Here is a 10,907-nt window from a genome sequence, read left to right as displayed (position 1 = left end):
GTAATAAAACCCAAAATGTGTAAATGTTACTGTAAACCAGAGAGGAAAAGAAAATGCTCTAAAGGACACAACTGCAAGTGTGTTTATGTGTGTAAGATAGATGACCATATTGCTAAATTTTTGTTGGATCATTGAACACAACTGTTTCCAGTCTCACTGTTTGAATGTCCACTTTGTATGCTCCAATTTTGTAACTTGAACAACTATTTCTCAGATGACAATATGTAATCTATTAACTAGTGATATCTAACTTTTTTATTTTTTTGAATTTCTGTATTACTTGTATCCTTTTACTGTTTTGCTTTTTTTCTCTTTGTTTAAATAAATAAAAGAAATGGAAAGAGTACATAAGATTTTGTGGCATTCATATTTCCTATTATATTGCTTTGAAGTCATAATGTTTTCATTCATTTGTTGGATATATTTTATTTTATTTTGTTTGATTTTATTACGTGTGATTATATGAACAGCTATTTTGAAAAAAATAAGACAGTGTGGCAGCTATTGGTGTTTTACTATCAGCTTATTGTCAAGTCCTACCACACTTTGGTTCTTACGTTTTGGTTGGTTCTAAATTTTTGTGTCCTATTAGATTTTATTATGCGTGATGGTATGAAAAAAATTTTAAGATAAATGAGATATTATGGTAGACATTGTTCATTTCCTCTTGTTAGGTTTCGAAGTCCTATAATGTTTTCACTCTCTTGAACTGTTTTATACTACTTTCTTATGTTTGCTATTATTGTATGTGAAGGGATGCTCAACTTATTCAAAGAAAAGAGGCATTACGGTAGCTACTGTTCATATCTGATTGTATTTTGTAAAGTGCTATGTTGCTTGCATTATTCTATTCTGATTTGCTTTTTTCTGTTCTTTTTGGTTTTATTCTTTTTAAAATAATTTTTTTAAAAAAGAAAAAAGAATCAATATAACAAAGGAAGTAAAAGATCTATACAGTGAAAACTCTATTACTCTGAAAAAAGAAATCAAAGATGATTTCAGAAAAATGGAACTATATTCCCTGTTTATGGATAGGAAGAAGAAACATTGTGAAAATGGCCATTATCCCAAAATTGTTGTACATATTTAATGCAATTCCAGTCAAAATACCCCTAGCATACCTCACAGATCTTGAGAAATCATCCCTAAAATTCATCTGGAGCCGGAAGTGACCTAGAATAGTAAACGCAATTCTGGGCAACAAAAGTGGAACAGGAGGCATCACAATTCCCAACTCCAAATTATATCACAAAACTACTGTGAAAAAATCACCATGAAAGTGGAATAAAAACAGACTTGAAGATCAGTGGAATAGATTAGAAAATATAGCCACAAGTACAAACACAATTATCCACCTCATCTTTGACAAAGGGCCAAACAGTCTCTTTAATATGTACTGGAAAAAACTGGCTCTCCCTATACCAAAAAGTAAAACTAGATCTATGTCTATCACCATGCACTACACTAAAGTCAAAAATAAATCAAAGATGTAAATATTAAAACAGAAACACCAAATCTACTGGAAGACAAAGTAGACAGAAATCTTAATGATAGGAGTAAGCAGAGAGTTGATGAACAAAAATCAAACTGCAAGGGAAACACTTCCAAGAATCAACAACTAGGATTTCATGTTATTACAAAGTTTTTGCATGAGACAGGAAATCTCCAATAGAGTGAAAAGAAAACCCACGAATTGAGAAAATATCTTGGCCAACTATCCTTCAAACAAATAACTTCTATTTACAACTTAAGAAGAATCTTTAAAAATCAGGCCCCCCAAATTCATGTACCCAATCCAAAAATGGTCATCTGACATGTACATTTCTCAGATGAAGAAATACAAATGGCAAATAAAGATATGAAAAAATTTTCCACAACAATAGTCACTCAGGAAATGCAAATTAAAACAATATTGAGATTTCATCTCACCCAAGAAATAAGGGCCAAGATCAAGAAATCAACCAATAACAAATGCTAGAAGTGATGTGGGGAAAAAAGAACTCCTCTCCATTGTTGGTGGGAGTGTGGACTGGTGCAATCACTGAGGAAATCAGTCTGGAGGTTCCTCAAAAAGCCAGGATTAGAGATTTCATTAGACCCAGTTATCCCACTTCTGGGCACTTTCCCAGAAGAACTGAAAATATCATACCACAGTGATATATGTGCACCCATGTTTATAGCACACAATTTGTAATAACCAAACCTTGGAAACAGCCCAAGTGCCCATCAATCAAAGAATGGATAAAAAGATGTGTTATTTTTATACAATGGAGTATTACTCATCTATAAGTAAAGATTGCACCAAAGCTTTTATAAGTAAATGGAATGACTTGAGACCATACTCATAAGTACTATAAATCAAGCTCACGTGTATAAATGCCATATTGCTCCCTAGTGTAAGAAACTGAAAAATTATATGTATTCCAAAACCTACAATGAATACTGTGTAAAGGTAAGAAACTGTTCAAAGAGGAAAAGTAATTGAAATAAGGGAAAGGACAAAAGGAAAAGATATACATACACACACACAAACACACGCACACACACACACACACATATATATATATGTTATTTATATGAAACTAAACTGACTATACTACTAATTGTATCAGTTATTGGGAAAAAACAGTTAATACTCATAAGTTTAGATAAATTTTACATTTCCACATCTATTAATCTAAGCAATCTGTTGAAGGTAACAATATGCAATATAACACCTATTGTCATATTCCTATCATCTTATTTTGTAAACCTATATTGCTATTGTATTTTGTTTCTTGTTGCTTGTCACAATTGAATTTGTTTTTCTTTTCTGTGTTTTTAATCTTAAATTTATAAAAGTATGTGTCAAAATGCTCTCCTTTGTACTGGGGACAGTTGTTTAGGGACAATGGATCAGGATGTCATATTTCACAGCACAAAGAGTCACCGCAGTTTACTAAATTTATACAATATAAGGAGAGCACATGCTGAATTTTCCCAGCACAGAAGATGGTAAATGTGAGAGGTGAAGGATAAGCTAATAACTGTATCAAACTATCACACATTTTGCACTTCTACAGGAATATGATACTGTAACCCATAACAATTACTATTGTCAATGACATTAGAAATGCATTTTTAAGACTATGCTTTGCATTTTTACTAGGCTTGATCCTTCAAGTTACCCAAACTCATGATATTGTTAGATATCTTGGAGATAAATCGAGTCCCACAAAACTGAGTAAAAACACATAAATTCTGTTGGTGGAGTGATAGTGGTATCTTGAAGGAGAATCACTACAATGGTAAAATTATATCCTTACATTGCTTATTATATTCTTAAACAACTCACAGACTGGAAAATGCACCTCAAAGTCAATCACACTACCATTTAATATCCAAATCCCATCCTTTAGTCTTCCTTTCACCCCATCCGTGGCTTCCTTATGCTCCATAAATTCCTCTTGGCAAATTTCACCTCTGCATTTCTGAGTGTGCAAACAATGGGGTTCACCATGGCAGTGATGATTGTGTAGAACACAGACAACGGCTTGTCCTCAGTGTAGGTGGAGGAGAGATGCAGATAGAAGAAGATGGCAGGTCCAAAAAGCAAGATGACCATGATGATGTGAGAGCACAGGTGGAGAGGGCTTTTAGCTTCTCTTCTGCTGAATGGTTCCACAAGCTGACCAGGATAACTACATGGAGCACATCAGGTTGAGGAAGGAATACAGAACAACTAATCTGCTGTTGGCAAAAATAATGATGCCTTCCAAAAAAGTGTCAGTGCCAGCCAGCTTGAATAATGGCTGGAGGTCACAGAGGTAGTGGTCAATCACATTGAGACCACAGAAAGGCAAAGCCATAGTGATGATAATCTGAATTAAAAAGTGAACAAAGCTCATCAGCCATGAACCAGCCACCAGTATGTGACACATTTGGCGACTCCTAATGTTCATATAGTGAAGAAGCCTGCGAATGGCCACATAGCAGTCATATGCCATCACCACTAGCAGGAGGATCTCAGCAACCTCAAAGAAATGGAAAAAGAATATTTGAGCCAGGAAGCTCTTGAAGGAGATGGTTTTAATCTCAGTGAGTAGGTCTGCAATGAATTTGGGGGCCACAGTGGAGGAGTAACAGATCTCCACTAGGGACAGGTAGCCCAGGAAGAAGTACATGGGGGAGCACAGGCTCTCACTGACACTTGACCACCAGAACTATGAGGCTGTTTCCCACCAAAATGGCCAGGTACATGGCAGGGAAGATAATGAAGCACACTCTCTACACCTCTGTGCTCTGAAAGAGCCCGGTGATGATGAACTTGGTCACCATAGATGTGCTCACCACGGCTCAGCTCAGAGGTGCTGGAGGCCGATGCTGAGTTTTGAGAAGCCTATGATAAAGCAAAGATTCCAGCATCCTTTCCCTTCATTTATAGCACTGTGGAGAGTGTAAAGCACTTATCACTCAACCATTCATAAAGCCAGTATATACTCATTGAGCATTAAACATCAGCCTGTTAGTGTTTTATATTGATGTGATATATGTAATTTTAGTATTTAAAAATTACGTAAAAAATCAGTATTTTCTATGGATCATATAATTATGATAAGTCCTGAGACTTAGATGAGTTTTTCCAACTTTGAGAGTAGATGCTAGCCCACATTTGCATTATCTTTGCCTCACAGTGATGACACTCTCTCCTGGGAAATTGCTTTGCCACATCTGTCTTCCTATGGTCCTTGCTGCCTCCATCTGTGCATCAGAGAGTGACAGCCCCTTTTACCTTGCTGCTCCTGATCACTGCTTCCACCTCCTCCTCAGTGCTGTCCACCAACATCTGCATCACTGATGGCCTTAGAGTCCCAACATGCTCACCTCAGAGAATGCACGCTGAATCTGTGCTAGAACACTGCTTCCTACAGTCCTTCTTCATACCACACAACTGCTTAGGAGTGCCCACGGCAACACTCATTCCTCTAACTTGTTTTTAGTGACCCACATTTGCTGAACCACCTCAATAACTCCCCACTTACCCACTGTGGTGTGTTCACAGGTGGTAGTTAATTTGTAACACCCAGGTGAACTGAATCACCATGGTACTGGGTGTGGAAGGTCCACCTGAGGATTGTTGCCAACAGCACAAAAAGTAGAACTGGAGAGGAAGAGGTGGTGCTGTTAGTTCTCCTGGAGGAAAGTGTCTTGCTGGTTTCCTAATATGAACTCGGATGTTCTCATCTTCGAGGACCTTGGGTCCTCACTGTTGCTGAAGATGGCTTGCTTCTCTTTGGGGAAGCTCTGGTGCTTTCCTTGAGCATGACTTCCTGGCTCCAGTGCAGATACCTCAGCCTGCTGCCGCACATCCTTCATCCCACTGGCATAGACCTTCTAGATTCTATCACTGATTTTTGTTCCTTCCCAGGAGTTGAACTTCTTCATGTGAGCAGCCTCACAGTGAAGTAATAGAATCTGTACCCACTCACAGGTTTCCACTTAATATTCCTAAATGATACCACACAGAATCACCAAATTGTACACAGGTTGAAAACCATTAAAATTCATCCTAGCCATAGTTCTCTGCACTGAAAATTCATTTGATTCACCTTCCCACAGAGGGTCACCAAACACTACCATGTCATTTCACAAATGAAAAAGTTTACATAGTTATACCACTGATTTCTATGAGTTCACTGAAGAGAAAGATTTGTGCCAGTATTGTTCGGACAATTGAATGCAGATGTCTTGTGCTACAGGTGAATGATTGGGGGATGACAATGCTCAATGTATGCCCCTAGATTGATGTTTTGAAATTTTGTTTTAGTTTTTTTTTCTTCCTTCTTTTTTATTTTTCTCCTTGAAATAAAATGGATTTAGAAAAAGTTTTATTTTAGTTCTTTTCTTTTTCTCCTTGAAATAAAATGGATTTAGAAAAAGTTTTATTTTAGTTCTTTTCTTCTTCTTTTTTTCCTTTTCTCCTTGAAATAAAATGGATTTGGTAAAAAAAAATCATCTGTTAATCTACTTTTGTTTTCCTTGTACATAGTGAGTTGGGGATTTCTCTTACTGCTTTCAAGATTTTGTCTCTGGCTTTCAGGAGTATGACTATCTGGTATGTAGATGTGAATCCCTGAATTTCTTAGTTGGGGTTTTTTGAATGTTTAGGTTTACAAAAGTAAAATTATTGTTATTTTGTTTGTTTCCTTGATTGCTTTCCTAGACCAATTTTTTTGGAGTCTGTTTCCCCAGAACTGTAAAACTAATAAGGTCTCTCTTAATTATCTCCTTTTTTTTGTTTTAAATTTTGAACTGGTTTACTACAGATTGCCCTGAGACCTGTTCAGCTTTATAGTGAGCCAATAATTGGCCAGGGGAAGAACTTAAACATCCGGGGTCACTCAGGCTTCTTGCCCTGTCAGTGGATCTGTGTGTGACTCCATTATGAGTCTTCCCTGGCTTTCACTTTTTGTATTTTCAAGGTTTTCACAGTCAGCCAGAGACAAGAATCTTTCCGGGGTTCTCTCTGATCTCTCACAAGCACACGTGCAGCCTAGCACACACACACCCAGCTCGGTGACTGCTGCAAAGAGGCAGCAAGACAAAAGCCACATGGAGGATGTGACTGAGACTCAGGATTTAGGGCCACCAAGTCATCAAAGGAGGACAAAGATTCAAAAGACAATTCCTGGAAGAAGCTATAAGTGACCACTAAAATATAAAAAGATTCTCAACTTAGTAGTAGTCAGGGAAATTTGAATTTTGCTAAAGTATATCATTTTCAGTATCAGTTGGACAGAAATATAAGACACCAGTAGCGTACACTGTTGTCACCGTGTGGAATGATGTACTCTCATATATTGTACTGCAAGCAGGAAGTTAGTAACTAGAGCAAGGACCACTATACCCACAAAGCCCTGCTCTCCCCTGCCCACAGCTGAGCACATTACTCAGCACTACATCAGGACCGCAGGAAAATGAGTTGTTGCAGGGAGTGCTAAGGCCTCAGTGGACGTCCCTGAATGACAGTGTAGAGAACAGCCACCCACCAGCCTGACACTGCCCAGAGCTGCTCTAGCTGCTATTGCTTGAGCCTTTGGAGTTTTCTGCTCCCTCCACTAGTGTGGTCTGGCCTCACTTAACCAACTAAGCTGTTGATCTTTTCAGCAGCGAAGTGTGGCTTCCTCCTGTAAAATGCTCGTCCTAGGGACCCAGCCGTTCTCATGTTTACCTCTCCTGAAGCAGTATTGCCAACAGGCAAAGAGAGATGTACCCAGAGGAAAGCACTCTATCATTGCTTCTAGTCAAAAGCACTGTTTGTAATGTACCAAAAATTTTTCCACCTAAACAATATGCATTGTCTCCCTGGAGGTGCTAGAGAACAAAAGAAGAATGAAGATAAGAGAATCAAACAATAACAGGGGGCTTCCATGGCTCAGGGATGAATGAGAGTGAAATTAGCTCAATCTCAAGTTTGAAGCACATATTTGCCTGCATAGATGCATTCTGGAACATGTATGATATAAAATACTTTGAAACAGAAAGAATACAAGCCAGGCGTGGGATATACCCTTATAATCCCAACATTCTTGAAGGCTGAGGCAGGGGAGCGGCAAGTTTGATCCTAGCCTAGGCAATTAGCAATTTAGCAAGCCCCACCTCAACATGTAAAAATTAAAAATTAAAAAAGGACTGGGAGATGTAGCTCAGTGAGAAGGTTCCAGGTTCAGTCCCTAGTATTTCACACACACACACAAAGATTCATCTACATATGATGACATAAAAAGAGCTCCAAAAATATATCGCTAAGTTTTTTTTTTAAAGTAAGTTGCAAAACACTGCATATGGTACAGTCCCACGAGTGTAAAAACAAAGCACTTGTTGACTGGATCCGTGTATGCAACTGTTTGCACCGACCCGCCTCAGCTCCGAGGCTGGCCTTCGGAATCCCTGTTGAGGCAGTGATCGCCAGGGGAGAAAAGATCCAATTAGCATTTCACTCTGTGAGTGCGGTGATCCCTGGGTCCCTGTGTCTGGACCTGTGCCCAGATTTGGGCACCTTCAGCAACTAATTATACTCTGAGGAGCTGCGGCAAAGAGTTAGGAAAAGTTTTCCAAGAAACAAATTAATGTATCCCTCGGAGACTTTCCAGAGCTAGCAGAGAACTTTCACTTCCTCGAGGTCCCCAGGAGCTTCAGATATACGTGACCCAGGGCACAGTTAGAGGCTAGGAGAGAGCATGCACCTGACACACCAGGCCCTGCCCAGCCAGGGGCTGAGGCTCCCAGCGAGGCCTGTAAGGACGGTGAGGACCCTGCTGTGTCTCACCGGGCCCAGTGAGGCTGTGACAGCACACCGAGAGGAACAACATCACCGGGCCCACATGAGACAAAGAAGTCTGTTCCTCCTCCGCTCCACTCAGCGAAGGCCTCTCTGGACTCCCCGCGTGGATGCCCTGCTGCACTAGGTGCTGTGCTCAGCACTGTGCCCAATGCCTTGGCCAATGGGGCAGGGACACCCACAGGCTCCTCGCCTTTCTAGACACACAGCTGAGGCCGTTTTCCTGCCAACAGAATTCTAGTGAAAGAGACACCTGTCAACTCCAATCCTGGCCCAGAGCCCCCTCTGCAAACTGTGTACCTCTTTCTCTTCCTCATCTGCTAGGGCGGTGGGGGGTCAAGGAAGGATGGGATGAAGACGTAGAGCTCCCACCAAGTGGCGACCTTGACTGGGTGCACACCCCATAAATGATGGCTTTGGAAGTAAGACAAAGCCACTGAGATCAGGGGTGCCCTGCAGTAAGCCACTGAGATCAGGGGTGCCCTGCAGTAAGCCACTGAGATCAGGGGTGCCCTGCAGTAAGCCATGGAGATCAGGGGTGCCCTGCAGTAAGCCATGGAGATCAGGGGTGCCCTGCAGTAAGCCACTGAGATTAGGGGTGCCCTGCAGTAATAGAGGTTAATTTCCTCCTGCTCCAGGCTGGCGATGCTGCTCCACAGTAAAGCACTTGCCCAGGACACACAGGTCCAATCCCAGCACCACACAATTATAATAATAAATAATTCCAACATACAATCTATTTCATCATCTAGAAAAATACAAATTAAGTCACACCTCCTGTTTAACCAACAAACGCTCAAGTCCTCCTCTGCCTTATTAGCAGGCAGGCTATATTCCTCATGTAAAGCCTGACCCCATCTCCATTCCGATCTGTCCAAGAAATCCTGAGGAAGTCACAGTTGAAAGGATTCCAGCTTCCAAAAACGACACAAAAAGAGAGGGAATTGAAAATCCAAGCACTGCTGCTTTCCATCAGTGCTAGCTGTGAGTCCAAGTTACCGGGTGGGCGTGGTCTGCTGTCCATTGGCTGCCCTGAGCCGGCTCAGTCCCACACCTCAGCTTCAAGGTCAAGCTCCCTTTGTCCCTTTTTACACACCTAGCAGTTTCTTTCTGTGGTCCTGGGGCCTGAACCCAGGACCTTCACCTGAGCCTCATCTCCACTCCACCCTCCCCTGTGAGACAAGGTCTCACCTTGGTGCTGTTACCCAGCTTGGGCTTGAACTCGCAGTCACCATGTTCATTATGTTTGATCCCATAACACGGTGGTCCAGAATGGATGAACCCAGATGCCAAGAATGAGCCCAGTGCTGAGCCTCCACTGCCAGCACGGCAGCCCCTTTCCTTCCCAGTGTGACTTCCTGATTTGCTCTTACAAGTGTATTATAGTCAGTGCTCCCCTGAGCCACAAAAATAGGCCACATTCATCCCAAGACTCAAAGTTCAAAGTAGGAGATCTACACCCAGCAGGTCAGCATTCTTGTGCAACTTTTCAGGACCAAGACATCTACTCCAAGGAAGCAGTAGAAGAGGCCCAGCTAATCCTGAACCATCTTGTTTGAAAGTGTGACTCAGATCCTATCATGATTCTGAGTCTATATATGAAAGAGGGTGGCTTGTCTGCAGTGTCACAGTCAGCAATTGCCAGCACCCAGAGCAGGTGTGTGTGAGCCTAAATCCTGCAGCTTACTCATTGTACACACCACCTTCCTTTTAGCCCTGCAGTTCCACTGGGCTGCTTTTTTTGAGACAGGGTATCTCTGAGTTTCCCAGGTAAAATCTAAACCTATGATCTTCCGGAGTCATTCTCCCAAGAACTAGAATAACAGGTGTGGGCCACCATACCCAGCCACCATACAGTCTTCCCCAACCCATTCCTTCCTAGAATCCTCTCTTTCCCCTTTCAGGGCTCTTTTCTGTAAAACCCAATTTCTCCACTCCCTACCCCACGCATCACCATGAGTCGTGTCCCCTGCTGTCTTAGTCACTCTCTTCCTGTCTCATCACCCGCAATTGAAAGGAGGAGATGTTCATTTTGGCTTGCAGTTTGGGGAACTTCAGGCCTCACATGATTGCTGGCTCTAAGCCAGGAACAGCATGATGAAGGAGAACTGCTCATGGCATGGTGGCCAGGGAGCAGAGCACAAAGGGAGGAGCCAGGCAGATAGATAGACACACTTCGAGGTCACTCCCTCCAGTGACCTGCCACTTCCACTAGACCTCACCTCCTAACAGCATTTAACACATTCAGTATGACACCCCTGATCCTCACCTTCCAAATGCCCCACCTTTGAACACACGAGGCTTTGGGGGAACAAATGACATAAATCATAACATGTGCTGTTTATACTATATGGACAGAAAAGACCACCCTGGAAAGCAGAATCTAAGGAGCAACTCCATTGCAAAGCCAGGATGAAGTCATGGACAGAATCCCAACTTTTGAGCCAGAACTGAGTCACACTTAGCATTTACCAGCATGTGGCTTTGGGGATCCCAAGCACTTCACTTCCTGACTGGGATTTCACAGGGGCTGAGACAGAGATATAAGCTGCTGCTCCAATCTCTGTTTTCCCCCCTCAGCTTCCTT

General features: G+C 41.7%; 1 pseudogene; it reads right to left on the bottom strand.

Annotated features, from left to right (window-relative positions):
• Nucleotides 1-292: 292 nt before the first annotated feature.
• LOC100714797 (olfactory receptor 4B1-like) lies at nt 293-5,355 on the bottom strand (annotated as a pseudogene).
• Between the last annotated feature and the right edge of the window lie 5,552 nt (nt 5,356-10,907).

Source organism: Cavia porcellus, unplaced genomic scaffold, assembly GCF_034190915.1.
Source record: "Cavia porcellus strain 051 isolate PalLab524CR breed Dunkin Hartley unplaced genomic scaffold, mCavPor4.1 scaffold_9, whole genome shotgun sequence".
NCBI lineage: Eukaryota > Metazoa > Chordata > Mammalia > Rodentia > Caviidae > Cavia > Cavia porcellus.
The sequence above is the reverse complement of the archived record's forward strand: the minus strand, read 5'-3'. Positions and strand labels throughout refer to the sequence as shown.